At 43.3% G+C, this 15,202-nt stretch overlaps 1 long non-coding RNA gene across 1 annotated transcript in view; it reads left to right on the top strand.

Annotated features, from left to right (window-relative positions):
• Positions 1–445: 445 nt before the first annotated feature.
• LOC140736219 (uncharacterized) overlaps positions 446–15,202 on the top strand; it is a 97,461-nt gene continuing 82,704 nt past the window's right edge. Inside the window, exon 1 of the long non-coding RNA XR_012100907.1 lies at positions 446–579. This is a non-coding gene — a long non-coding RNA (uncharacterized lncRNA). The remainder of the gene's footprint in view (positions 580–15,202) is intronic.

The following is a 15,202-nucleotide window of genomic DNA, read 5'->3' as shown; positions in this document are numbered from 1 at the left end:
CTCAAAAAACTCCCTTTATATCTCAGAGGAGGGGCTTAAGGAGACACGCACATCTTCCAGAAACCAATGGGCAGTGTTCTTTATCCCCTTCCTCCCGAGAGCAGTCAATATTTTCATCAATTATGTGTCAAAGACAAAAGTAACAGACGCGTTTAAAACATACCCCCGCAATGGTCCCGCTTAGAACCCATTCCCAACACTTCCCAAACTGAAACCTCGCCGTGTTCTTTCACTAGGAAAACACCTGACCTTTCCTTTCGAAAGGGGATTAGTACTTGACACTTCGGCTTCTCCTCACGAAGGGTCCCCGCCGAGGTGCGTGCCTCTCAAACCGAGACTTGAGTTCCCAGCCAGACCCTCTTTCCAGCTTCACCAAAACTTAATTACAAATGCATATTCCCTCTGCTCCCCGCGTCTGTTAAAACACTGCAGCTGTGTTTCCGCTCTAAAGTACCTTGTTTTTTTAGTGCAGCCTTATGGTATTATAGAAAACAGATTATTTGCTGGTTCCGCACCTCTTTCAGGACACTGACATTTAAGATCTCAGTAGATGCTTCTTCAAGAGGAAACGATTAACAGGTAAATCGTGTTATGTCTCTTTCCCTGCTTAGTGTCGAAATACTATTTGGCGATATTCATTTTGCTACTCAATAGTTTTTTATTTCTAAAATATAATGTTTAGTCTCGAGAAACAAGTTGCTTTAACCTAAGACGGGGACCGGAAATCACTGATACGGGAGGAACATTTTTCGAGTGCTCGTTGTAGAATTTATTTTTCTATTTTAATTTCATTGACTGTGTTTCAGGAAGATGTAGAAACTAATTTTTTTTTGGAATAACTATTTCACTAACCCGGGCACACATCTGGAACGGACTACGTGCGTATAGCAATAAACGATTAGCAATCTATCCAGTTACCCGTGCACTCACTGTGGGTCATGAGGGGTATAAGTGTATTACAGGCAAAGACGGATGGTTCCTACGGAATCAAGAAATAGAACCCCCTCATCGGGCATCTGTTTCAAACCTAACATTTAGTTCCTCTTATGTTCCGGAATTTTAGAAGATTATTTGTTTAGCTATTAAAGTTGAGATCTGGTCCACACAATCTTGACTCCGTGCGAGATGCGTTTTCATGACTGTAATTAGTATTAATCGAAGTAATATCTATATAGTCAGAAAGACACATCTGCTCAAATCAAATATAGGCACATACAGATGCATTTACACAAATAAACACACATATCACAAATACATATAAACACACATGTAACGAATACGCGCACAAAACACAATTAGCACGCATAAACACATGCACTGTATATACAGATATGTATACCATGCATATACAATCATGAACACAAAACAAACTAAGACAAGGCAATGCCTATTACAAAACACGGAAATGTGTAAACACACACACACACACACACACACACATCCTTTCTTTCAGACACATACACTTACACACACGACCTCTCAAACACTCATAATTACGCTTTCACGCGCACGCACGGTCTCTCTCACACATACACGAACACGCGCAAACACTTTCGCACGCTGTCAGACTCACACGCACATGTAATTACACTCATGCACGTACAGTCACACACTGCCTTTCTCTCCCATGCACACACACTATCCTCAAACATTCTCACTTACTCACACATATACATTTTCACGCACACAGTCCTCTCTCTCTCTCTCTCTCTCACACACACACACACACACACACACACACACACACACACACACACACACACACACACACACACACACACACACACACACACACACACACACACACACACTAGTGCATATGGTACCAGTGCACGTTTCTTGGTTAACAGTGGCACGTCACTGAAGTGCTGGGATCAAAACCTTCAATTTGTTTTAAATTCAAAGTGGTCAGCTTTTAATGAGGTCACAACTTGTAATGGAAATGTGATTAGCGGGGGTTCTTCAGAATCTCTCGGGGCTGCACCTACCTCCTTGGGCTTCTTATGCAAGCCAGTTTAATGCCCGTATCTGGTTTAAATTACGGGGCTGTACGGGTTGGGGGGGGGGGGAAGGGGTGCAATTCTACCATTTTTGTTCTCCGACCATGGCAGAATGAGGTTACAGAATCGTAGAATCAGGTATGCCTGTCTCTTTGAAGACAAAATACACCTCGAAACGTCGACTGTTTATTCCCCTCCATAGATGCTGCCTGATCTGCTGATTTCCTCCAGCATTTTGTCTGTGTTGCTGAAAACGTGGTTTTATTTAACTCTTCCTATCTGACCCAAACGGTATGAGTCTTTCAATCCCTCCCAGAATTTCACAGTGGCATTAATCCCCAATCCCCCCCCCCCCCAGGAGCTATGTGCTGGTTTCTCATCAGGACGGCGAGGCTACAAAACTTATTAATATCGTCTTGTCTTGAACGTACAATGTAATCAGCTTGCTGAACCCTATCCCAACGCACCTTCCTTGGAGCGGGTCGCGGGACCCCAGTCACTGTAAACTATCGCTTCAGTTTAAAACAGGGCTCTTCAGGTGAATCGCTGCAAAAATTCAAACGAACCGCTTCAGGATTCTCAGTTCCCCCGATCCACCTCAGGAAACCGCAGGGATCAGCGGTGATAACTTGAGCGCCTAAATCTTCGATTTGATGTTGTTCAAATCGGAGAACGCATTGCGATTACCCCTCACCTCGATCAAGGATTCTCTGCCAGGCTGGAACGTTCCCTGTCTTCTGCAGGGAATAAACTTACTGTGTCAGAGCATTCTTTAAAACATTAGAGAACAAACGGCCTTGTTAATGTGAGTACCCACCATATTGAGTTTAATCCCCAAATTTAATTAACTTATCGATAAATTTTATCTATAAATATTATCCATAAAACACGACGTTTATTTTATTTAAATCCAGTTGTTTCATTAACATGCAAGATTTCATTCAGGAGTTTTAATATTTTATAATGTCTTCGTAATATTTTCGCTTAACATAAAAATTCCCAACCACTTTGAACTCATATTTTGGCTTAATTACCGGAATGCAAGTGCAGTGAGTCCAAGTGTAGAATTTTTGTTTTGTTTTGGAAGGTTTTTTTAAAAAAAATACCAAAACCTTTTCCTGGGTGAGAGGGCCCAAGGCAAATATTGTCTTTTGATCAGCACTTGTGTTCACGGGTTGTTGGGGGTCTCTTAAAATTCCAGAGTCAGTGTTGGCCCGTGACCCCACTCCTCCGTCCCCGCCCCCCTCGCCTCCCCCTACCCTCCCTCGAGCCGTAGCTTGTTTGGCTTCCGATGGTCCTGGAGTGCTAGAAAAACAAGACCAGTTGAGTTGGACAAAACCCCACCAGGTGCGCATTCTTGAGCCGAGCCGGGCTGCTGTTTCAGACCGCCTCCTGAGAACATCCATCGCAACGCCAGGCTCGTTATAAACAAGGGCAGGGAGAGATAGATGGGGGGGGGGGCGGGGGAGAGCCAGGCTGTTATTATTAATGCTTCTTTAAAATAAAATACCAAAAATTCGATTTTGAACATTTTTAGTTTTTAAAAAAATCAAGTGCCTGAAACGAATAGTCAACCCCCTCGCCAATTCTAATTCTAATAATTGTAAAAGTTTTGGATAAATATTTACCAAGCAAACAAACAACGTTTTACTTGTTATCTCAAGTGTGCTACACTGTTTAAAGAGGTTTTTTTTAAAACTGCCATTGATACTGTTTCAGAGATCTGAGGGAATATCATTATTTTAATATGGTGCGTCACTTTATTCAAGATAACTAGAGTCGGGCTTTCTTTTAGCCTGGTCACTTGTTTAATCTCAGATGGATTTGGGTTTTGATAATTTGTGATGGGTGTGAAATTGGGTCGGTGAGTATTATTAGCATAACGACACTTAAATGTGGCGCCCCCGCCCCCAAACCCACACGGCAACCGCTTCCCCGCAGCTCTTTGAAGATCAATACCTACCGGCGTTAATCTCGATACCGAAAATTGAACTCCAGAGTGATGCAGGCAAGCCCGAATGACGCGGGTAGAATAAGATGTGACAGACCCCCGGGAGCGAAATGCCCGCGCTGTCCGTGTGCACCGTGCTGCCCTTTCAATGGTTTCTGAAGATGAGCAGGGCAGCGTTAAGATAATTCAGACTAAAGCGGTGCTTAGTTCTGTTACCACAGACTCAAAGGCGAAGGAATGAAGACGAAAGCTCTTATGTCCAGGCCTTCGTTCACATTCATTTAAAATGCGCTGGGAGCACTGTCATTTTGTGAGGGGCTTTAGTGCGTTTACCTCAAATCCCAATGCCTCTTTAAGACAAATGCGTTACTGCCTCGGTTAACATAGCAATGACTGTAAAACTATAAGAGATAAGAGCAGAATTTGGCCATTCGGCCCGTCAAGTTTGCCCCACTATTCCACCATGGTTGATTTATTTCCCCCCTCAATCACATTCTCCTGCCGTAACTTTAAGCCCCCTTACTAATCAAGGACCTAGCAGCCTCCGTTTTAAGTATATCCAATTACTTGCTCTCCACAGATTTACCACTAGTTAAAGAAGATGCTCCTCTGTTCTAAACGGACTTTCTGCTTTTCTGGGGTTGTGCCTTCTGGCCATAGACTCCCCCACTGTAGGAAAGAAGTTCCCCTCCTCCACTCAGTCAAGGCGTTCCAATATTCCATAGGTTTCAATGAGATCCCCTCTTATTTTTCGAAACGCCATCGAGTCCAGGCCCGGAACCATCAAAAGCTCCTCATACTTTAATCCGCTCACTTCCAGAATAATTTTCACGAACCTCCTCGGGAATGTGATTTAAATTTGATTCAAATAATGATGCAACCAGGACCTTTAGGGTAAGATTTTGTATATATATTTTTTATTAAATTGCAGGTAAGAATTTTTGTTATAACGCAAATATTGTATTTCAATACAAGTAAATTTACTCAGAATCAAATTCAGGGGAAGTTAATTTTAATGCAAATTTGCTTAGGATGGCAAACGTAACTCATCGTACTTTACATTAAAGATGCAGATTCAATCAAAATCCGTTCATTCCACAATGGGACCACCTCCCTAGAGAAGATTTTCCCTTTAGGACGCTACAGTGGTTGGAACTCATCCGGCATCACGATTACAGTGGGGTGTTTTCTCAGGTTACCCCTGAGCTGAGGAATTTTGGAAAGTTTCCGGGGTTGACGGACCCTCGTACCAGGGCTGTGAGCTCTGGGGAAGAGGGGTATCCCAGGTATTAGACTTTTACAAAATTACCCAAATTAATGTAAATGATTTTCAAATACTTTTAAAGTAAGTACATTTAATGAAGGCACACATGAAACAATGAAAAGGAAGTTCAAAGGCAAAGTAAAAATGATTATTAAAGTCACCCTATACTATTGCATGTTAATCAAACAACTGGATTTAAATTTCCTTGCAGGCATTTACAGAAACTAAAGAAATACAATAAAATTTATAATAAAGTTTCTGCAAAAGAAGATAAATTGTGCAAATAAGAATATAACACTAGGAACATGAGTTATAGAGTCCTTGAAAGTGACTCTGTAGGCTGCAGAATTAATTCTTAGCTGAGGTGAGTGAAGTTTTCCATTTCAGTTCAGAAGCCTGATAGTTGAAGGTCAATAACTGTTCCTGAACCTGGTGCATGGGACCTAAGGCTCCTATACCTGCTGCCTGATAGTAATAGTGAGGAGTGGTCACGTCCTGGATGCTGGGAGGCTTTGTCATTGGACGCTGCTTTCTTGTGGTAGCGCTCCATGTAAATGTGCTCAAAGGCAGGGAGGGCTTTGCCTGTGATGGACTGGGCTGTATCCATTACTTTCTGTAGACTTTCCATTCCTGGGCATTGGTGTTTCCATTACTAGGCATACTGGGTAATAGTAACACAAATAAAATATATTTCTAAAACATCATTCTAGCTTTTTCATTATTCCAAAACCCCTACTGAAATCGATCCCTGAATAAGTCCATGTGATCCTAGAGTGTAGCCTAGTTAACTTAGCAAGCCAGCCTCTTTGCCAGCACTTGAGAACATATGAAGAGCATTTGATGGCTCTGGACCTGTACTCATTGGAGTCAACAACAGGAGTTCCCAACCTGGTGTCCATGGACCCCTTGTTAATGGCATAAAAAGGGGTTGGGAACTCCTGATCTCTAAGAATGAGAGGAGATCTATCCAATATTAAAAGGCCTAGATAGAGTGGACTCAGAAAAAATGTTTCCAATAGTGGGGGGGGGGGGGGGGGTGGGTCAAGGACCAAAGGGCACAACCTCAGAATAGAAGGATGTCCATTTAGAACAGAGATGAGGAGGAATTTCTTCAGCCAGATGGTGGTGAATCTGTGGAATTCATTGTCACAGATGGTTTTGGAGGCCAAATCATTGGGTATATTTAAAGCAGAGGTTGATAGGTTCTTGATTTGTAAGGGTGTTAAAGATTATGGGGAGAAGGCAGGAGAATGGGGCTGAAAGGAATAATAAATCAGCCATGATGGAATAGCAGAGCAGGCTCGGTGGGCCGAATGTCCCAATTCTGTTCCTATGCCTTAAGGTCTTATGGTCTCGTAGTCTAATTGCAAGGAGCATTTTGGAAAGTCAAATCAAAGTCGGCCTTTTATAGTGAATGGTGGGGCTCTGGGGAGTGTTGTAGAACAGAGGGAATTTGGAATTCAAGTACATGGTCCTTTGAAGTTGGAGTCATGGGTTGATAAAGTGGCGAAGACACTGGCCTTCCTCAGTCAGGGCTCTGAGTATGAAAGTTGGGAGATTATAACGTGGTTGGACACTGTTGAGACTGCACTTGAAGTATTGAGTTTGGTTTTGGTCACCTTGCTATACGAAAGATGTCCTTTTGTCCTTACCTACCACCCCATGAGCCTCTGCATCATTCTCTACAACTTCGGCCACCTCCAAAGGGATCCTACCAGCAAACATATCTTTACCTTCCCCTCTCTCCACTTTCCACATGGATCACTCCCACAGTGATTGCCTTGTCCACTTGGCCATCCTGGCACTTACTCCTGCAAGCGGCCAAAGGTGCTACATATGCCCATTCTCCTCTATTCAGGGTCCCAAACAGTCCACCCAGGTGAGGCAACGTTTCCCCTGTGAATCTCCTGGAATTGTCTATTGCGTCTGGTGCATTGCAGACTCCTCTGCATTGGTGAGACAACTTGTAAGTTGGGGGACTGCTGAGCCCCTCTGCTCCATCCACCAAAAGCAGAGCTTCCCGGTGGCCGAACGTTTTAATTCTGATTCCAATTCCTGTTCCGACATGTCAGTCACGGCCTCCTCTTGTGCCACGATGATGCCACCCTCAGTATGGAGGAGCCACAGCTTATATTCCATCTGGGTAGCCTTCAACCTGATGGCATGAACATCGATTTCTCCCTCCAGTAAAAAAAAATTCCCTCACTCTTCCCTCTTCTATTCCACACTCTGGCCCCTTGCATCTTCTCAAATGCCTATCACCCCACCCCCCCAACCCCGGTGCCCCTCCTCCTTCCCTTTCTCCTATGGTCCACTTTCTCCTCCTACCAGTTTCCTTCCTCTTAAATGCTTTACCTTTCCCACCCACCAGGCTTCACTTTCTAGCTATTCTCCTTCCTCTCCCCCCTAACTTTCCCAGTCCTGAAGAAGGGTCATGGCTCAAAAGGTCAACTGTTTGTTCAGTTCCATAGATACTGCCTGAACTGCTGAGTTCCTCCAGAATTTTGTTGTGTGTTGCATAGAAAAGATGTTATTAAACCAGAAAATTTACAGTAAAGGTTTACAAGGACATTGCCAGGGCCTGAGGTATTGAACTACAGGGAGAGGTTGGACAGGCTAGGACGTCATTCCTTGCAGTATGAGATGATTTTATCAAGGTGTACAAAATCATGAGGAGCATAGAGAGGGTGAATTCACTGAGTCTTTTCCCAGGGTTGCAGAAACGAGCTCTAAAGGACACAGGAGGTTCAAGGCAGAGCTTCCCAACCTGGGGTCTACAGGCCTCTCAGTTAATGGTATGGGTCCATGGCACAAAAAGGGTTGGGAGCCCTTGGTTTAAGGGGAGAGAGCAAAAATTGAACAGGAACTTGAGGGGCAATGTTCTTACACAAAGGGTGGTAAGTATATGGAATAAATTGCCAGAGGAAGTGGTTGAGTAAAGCACAGTAACAACTAAAAACAGTTGGACAGATACATGGATTGGAGTTAGATTTAAGAATAGATTTATTTATCACGTGTTGGCGCGTGGCCTAGTGATAAAGGCATCGGTCTAGTGATCTGAAGGTAACTGGTTCGAGTCCCAGCTGAGGCAATGTGTTGTGTCCTTGAGCAAGGCACTTAACAACACATTGCTCTGCGACGACACCAGTGCCAAGCTGTATGGGTCCTAGTGCCCTTCCCTTGGACAACATCGGTGGCGTGGAGAGGGGAAGGCTTGCAGCTTGGGCAACTGCCGGTCTCCCATACAACCCTGCCCAGGCCTGTGCCCTGGAAACCTTCCAAGGCGCAAATCCATGGTCTCACGAGACTAACGGATGCCTATCTATATATTTATCACACCTACATTGAAATATCGAATGTGTTGTTTGCTTCAAATCAAATCAGCAAAGTTTAAAAAGTGCTGGGCTAAATAACGGGGTAGCTTGGATTAGGCATCTTGGTTAGCATGGACCAGTCGGGCCAAATGGCTGTATGTCTCGATGACTTCATGAACGATGTCTCTGGGACAGTGTTGTGGCTTCCATCCTTATGTTTAGTGGGTGTGCCAGGTCTTATCCGAGATACGATACACAAAATACTGGCGGAACTCAATGGGTCTAGGAGGCAGCGTCTAGGAGGGAATTGGATGGTCGACCTCTTGGGCTGAGACCCTTCATTTTGGACAGCTTCCCAGGAAACTCAATGGCCCAGAGGATGGAGAAGCTGTGGCTTTCACTCCATAGGCGTTTGGATGAGCTGTGTGTCCTGGCTCACCTCTGGCTCTTGTTCCTTGCCTTAGTTCACTCTCCCAATCCCGACCTCCTTTGCAGTTTACGTGGAGTTTGCACGTAAGAACATAAGAAACAGGAGCAGGAGTGAGCGATTAGCCTGCTCCACCATTCAGTAGAATCATAATCAGGTTTATTATCACTGAAATGTGTTGTATTGTGGAAGCAGTACACGACAATATACCATAAATAGAAATATATAAAAATTAAATAAGAGTGCGAAAAGAGAGGAAAAATTAGTGAGGCAGTGTTCATGGCTGATCTGGCTATGGACTCCACTCCACCTACCTGCCTTTGTTAATTTGTGTTAATTTAGACCTTAAGACTGTAAGACATAGGAGCAGAGTGAGGCCATTTTGCCCATTGAGTCTGCTCTCCATTTCATCATGGTTGAGCCTTTTTCCTCTCAGCCCCAATCTCCTGCCTTCTCCCCTTATCCCTTCATCCCCCGACCAATCAAGAAACTATCAACCTCTGCCTTCAAGACTTGGCCTCCACAGCTGCCTGTGGCAATGAATTCCACAGATCCACCATAAATAAAATAAATTTATCTTTGTAATGTTACTTTCTGTGTTGTGTGTGAGTTACATGTACTGTGACCATTTGTTGTGCACCTTGGTCCAGGGGATTGTTGTTTCATTTGGCAGTATACAGGTAGTGTATATGGTTGGAAGACAATAAACTTGAACTGTACCCTTTACCCTTCAATACCCTTATTCCCCAGCTATGGAAAGATCTATTCTCCCTGTGACACCTTAGGTTTCTTCGGGATGCTCCAGTTTCCTCCTATGTCCGAAAACATTTCGGCTGGTAGGTTAATTGGTAACTGAAATCTCCCCCAATGTGTAGGTGAGTGAGAGATGATAGGAATGTGGGAAGAATGGGTTGCAGGAAGGGCATTTATGAGAGTTGAATTGCCACGTGAGTTACCACAGACCCTATGAGCCAAATGGCCTCCTTTTATGTCATGTGGAAATATGTCTGAAGGATACTCTTGTGGAACATTGCACAGTCTTTATAATATTAACTGCCCACCAGTGATCAAAGGCCACTCTTCCCTGGCTAGTGAAAGTGCCAAATGTGACAGGTAAGGCTCCAGCATCAAAAACGCTTGGAAAGGTTTGAGTTATTTAAGCCAGCATAGGTTTATGAAAATCAGCTTACGTCTGAAACGGGAAAATTGATTTATGATTGTCATATGGACCAAGGAACAGAGAAAGACTTTGTTTTTCATGACATCCAAACAGATTATTTCATCACGTCAGTACAAAGTGTACAAGGGAATAGCAGAATAAAGTGTTGCAGTTACTCTGAAAGTGCAATGCAGGCAGACAATGAGCTGCAGAGGTCATGATGACGTAGATCGTGAGGTCAAGAGTCCGTCATACAAGGGGATCATTTAATAGTCTTATACCGTGAGACAGAAACTTTGAACAACAACTGAATATTTTGATAAAGTTATGAAGAAGATGGATGAAGGATATACAGTGGATGTTGTCTTTGGGAGTTCAAGTTCAAGTTTATTCTCACGTGAACTAGTATGGTGAGATTTGGATACAACTAAAACCTTACTTGCAGCAGCATCACAGGCACATAGGTACAGACAACACAGAATATAAATTAGACATCATTTATTCGGCACAGACTAGAAGGGCTGAGATGGCCTGTTTCCGTGCTGTAATTGTTATATGGTTATATGGTTATACAAGACAGTGAAGAGAGCAAGCAAGTAAGACAATAAGACAGAAGACATTAGTGTAAGGAAAACTCAATCACAGACAAGTCCATGGTAGTGTCAGGGGTGGTCCAAAGTGTTCTGTTGCAGAGGTAGGGTTAGGGTTGTATAGGTTGGTTCCAGAACCTGATGGGGTCACTTAAATGATTTAAAAATAAAATATTTTGCAAAGTACCACATAACAGGTTGTTTCAGACAGAGGGCAGAAACCAGAATAAAAGGGTTGGGGAAGGGGAAAATCATGAGTTGGAAAGTGATGGGAGAATCGAGGTGTGACGGGTAAGATAGGGGAGCGGGCATGATGTGAGAAGCTAGGAAGAGATGGACTGAATAAGGAGAAGGAATCTGATAGGAGAGGACACCAGACCACGAAATAAAGGCAAGGAAGGAAGCCCTGATGAATGATCTCGGCCTGAAAAGTTGACTGTTTTTTTCTATAGTTGCTGCGTGAGTTCCTCCAGTGTTTTGTGTGCATTGTTCCAGATTTCCAGCACCTGCAGAATCTCCTGTGACTCCCACGGTGGAGCAGGGTATGGGGTTCCAGGATATAGACACAGCCACGGGGAAGGAATGCCAGCCAGGAATGGGTGTGGACAGTGTTTTCCCGCAAATGGAGGCATGCACTACCCATGCTCCAGCTGTGGGAACTGCCTTTGGCTCTCTCAGCATGACTCTGGCTTGGAACAGCAAACCTATGTCCAGTTTATAGTGTGAGACTCACACCTGAAATAGCAAACTAAAATGCAAATGATTTCACTGTTGTTAATCTTAATCAAGTTTTTCGAAAACCTGTAATTTTTGACTCTCTTTCCAATGTTCCAAATTCCGCATTCATGGAAAAGCGACGGAAAATTGAGCTCCTTTCAATTACTTCATTGAGTAACTTTATCGCTTTGTTTTTATTTAGTTCCCTCAGCTGGTCAACAACGACTGGTTATTGTCACAAATGGTTTGTCAGCCTTCATTGTCAATCCCTTGCCACAAAAGGTTGTCCTCAGTTTTGGTTTCCTCTGCTTTGCTTTGAGTTAAGGGCATCATGGTGGAGTGGCGGTTAGCTTGACACCATTACTGCTCGAAGCGTTGGAGGTCAGAGTTCAATTTTGATGCTGTCTGTAAGAAGTTTGTATGTCCTTCCCGTGAGCACATGGGCTTTCTCCAGGTGTTCCAGTTTCCTCCCACTGTCCAAAGATGTACCAGTTAGTAATTTAATTGATCATTGTAAATTGTCCTGTGATTAGGCTACAGTTAAATAGGTGGTTTGCTGAGCAGGGTGGCTGGTTGGGCCAAAAGGAGCATGTTCCAAGCTGTATCTCTAAATCAAACAAATAATCAACAAAACAAGACAGGGAAAGTGTTCCTGGAATTTAATGTGTCACTTACAGGAAATACATGTCAGATATTGGATTTTAATACATTATAAATGTGTATTATATCCTTGGGTGAATATATTTATTGTTGAAATATATAGGTATTAACAGAGGGAAGGGGAAAAGTAGGACCTTTTTTTCTACAAAGTATTTTTGAAACACACCAGCAGCACCTGGAAGTCCTCATTTTATTGCAAGGGCCTGCAGATTGGGGTTTATAAATGCTTCACAGAAGTTCACAGAGCTACGAGTCTGGGCTGCTGGATGGGATTTCTGCAGATGGATAATATTAACGTATTTTCACTGGTGTGAAACCCAACCTTTAGGGCTGTTAAAAAAGAAATCAATGTCAGAAAATCACCTGTAAAAAATTACAGTTTTGGATAAATACCTCACTCATGTGCAGTTTAGAACAACTTATTATTTTAGAGAATTCCCATGCATTGACAAAGTAAATGGGGAGATAAAATAACTTTGCTTCCTTACACAGATGAGATACAGTAGTGTAGGTGGTCGCTTGGTTCATTAATTGATGGATGTTTTTCAGAGTGTGGTAGACTAGACATGAGGAAGATGACGTCAAGAAGTGACAAGCAAGGACTCCACAACTCATCCTCTCAGTGTTATTTATTTATTTATTATTTGTATCTTTTGTATTTGTACAGTTTGTCTTCTTTTGCACACTGGTTGATTGTCAGTCTTTGTCTGTAGTGTCTCAATGATTCCATCACGTTTCTCTGTTCTACTGTGAATGCCCGCAAGAAAATGTATTATGTGGTGACATACACGTACTTTGTTAATTTGAACTCTGGACTTTGAGAGGCTGTGAAACTAAATTCTCCAAAGTAAATGGAAGATAATCTCCAAAAAAAATTAATGGACATTGGAAAAGTTACCAAAAGTCTAATTCGAGTGCGACTCAATAACAACCTGGACCTCTTGCTTAATGATATCGGTCCATGGCATAAAAGAGGCTGGGAACCCCTGCATTAAAGGAAGATTTATTTATTTAGTTTATTGATTGAGATACAGCTTGGAGCAGGCCCTTTCTGCCCTTCTAGCCATGCCACCCAGCAAGCCCTGATTTAACCTTGGCCTAATTACAGGACACTTTTCGTTGACCAATTAGCCTATCTACTGGTACATCTTTGGAATATGGGAGGAAACTGGAGCACCCGGAGGAAACCCCACAGTCCCAGGGAGAACATGTCCGTACAGACATAAGTGAGAATTGAACCCAGGATGCTGTACTGCAAAGCATTGTGATAACCTCTATGCCGCTGTGCACGAGGGGGAAAGAAAGGTATGTTGATTGGTTAGATGATGGAGATGGAATGGAAATCATTGAACGGACAAGCTGGGGGCTGAATGGCCCTTTTCTCTGCTGTACCATCAGTTGTGGAAAAGTTACTGGAGAGGATTCTGAGGGATTGGATCTCCTGAGATTTGGAAAGGTAGGAACTGATAAGGGATGGTCAACGTGGCTTTGTGTATGGGAAATCAGGAAACCTGATTGATCTTTTGGAAGAGGCAACAAGGATGATTTATCCTTGATGGGAAGGTATTTGATAAGGTACCACATGATAGGCTAGTCTTGAAATTTAGATCACATAGGATTGAGGGTGAGCTAGGCCAATTGGATACAAAATTTGCTTGGTGGAAGGTGAGGAGGGTGTTCCTCAGACTGGAGGTCTGTGACAAGTGGTACCACAAACATTGGTACAGGGTCCACTGTTGCTTGTTATCTATATTAACAATTTGGATGACAGTATTGTTAACATTGTTAGTAAGTAAGGTTTAAAAGGGGTCCTGAAGGACAACTTCTTTCACACAGTGGGTGTGGATATATGGAAAGAGGTACTAGAGGAAGTGGTAGAGACAAGTACAATTACAATGTCTGAAAATAATTCAGAAAATACATGGACAGAATGGGGATGGGCCAAAGACAAGCCATTAGAAGTAGCATGGAGAGACATATTGGACAGCATGGACAAGTTGGGCTGAATGGCCTACCATATTATTCTATGACTCTACAATATATCAAATGGTGTTCTTAAACATCTCAAAGTCAAAGTCAACAGTCAAAGTGAGTGTAAATTTATTATCAAAGGAGTCAACAGAATAAAAAATGTTGGAGGAGAGGAAGGAGAACTAGAAGGTGATAGGTGAAGCCAGGTAGGTGGGAAAGGTAAAGGGCTGGAGAGGAAGGAATCTGATAGGAGAGGAGAGTGGACCATAGGAGGGAAAAGAAGGCAGAGATGATAGGCAGGTGAGGAAAGAGGCCAGGGTGAGGAACAGAAGTAAAGGGAAGGAGGAGGGAAAAAGGAAAAAAAAAGTTACCGGAAGGAGAAATCGACGTTCATGCCCATCAAGTTGGCGGCTATGCAGACGGAAAATGAGATGTTGCTCTTCCTCCCTGCGAGTGGCTTCATTGTGGGAGAAGAGCAGGACATGGACTGACGTGCTGGTACAGATTAGGGATAGGAATTAAAATATTTGGTCTAAATGGTCCTTGTCTTCTGGGTTCCTCCCACAATCAAAACACGTGCAAGTTGGGATGTGTTTGAATAAATTGGCTGGAGTGGTAGAATGTCAGGGGCGGGGAGGTGGGAGCCGATGGGAATGTGGGGAAATAAAATGGAAATGGTGTAGGATTTGTGTAAATTGGCTGCTTGTTTTCAACCATAGCCAAAGGACGTGTTTCAGTGCTTTATAACTCTAGATGGGCTGAATGGCCTGTTTCAGTGCTGTATTACTCTAGGGAAGCACAGTAATATAGCAGTTATCTTAACGCTTTATAGTGTTAGCTGTAAGACCCGGGGTTAACTCCTTCCGCTGTCTGTGAGGGGTTTATACGTTCTCCCCATGACGTGCAGCTGCTCCGGATTTCTCCTTCATCCCAGAGAGGAACTGGTTAGGGTCAGTAAGTAACAGGCACGAGATGTTGGTGCCCCAAGCATGGCGCCTCTTGTAATCTGACCGCGGCACATGCTCGGACTGTGTTGGTCGTTGACGCAAATGACACATTGCACTCTGCATTTATCTTTAAGAAGGAGCATGGTGCAATCATTAGGGGACTGAGCTAATGTCGCAGCTCTATAAAACTCTGGTTAGACCA

Source organism: Hemitrygon akajei, chromosome 11, assembly GCF_048418815.1.
Source record: "Hemitrygon akajei chromosome 11, sHemAka1.3, whole genome shotgun sequence".
Lineage (NCBI taxonomy): Eukaryota > Metazoa > Chordata > Chondrichthyes > Myliobatiformes > Dasyatidae > Hemitrygon > Hemitrygon akajei.
This window is presented reverse-complemented; position numbering and strand designations above follow the sequence as displayed.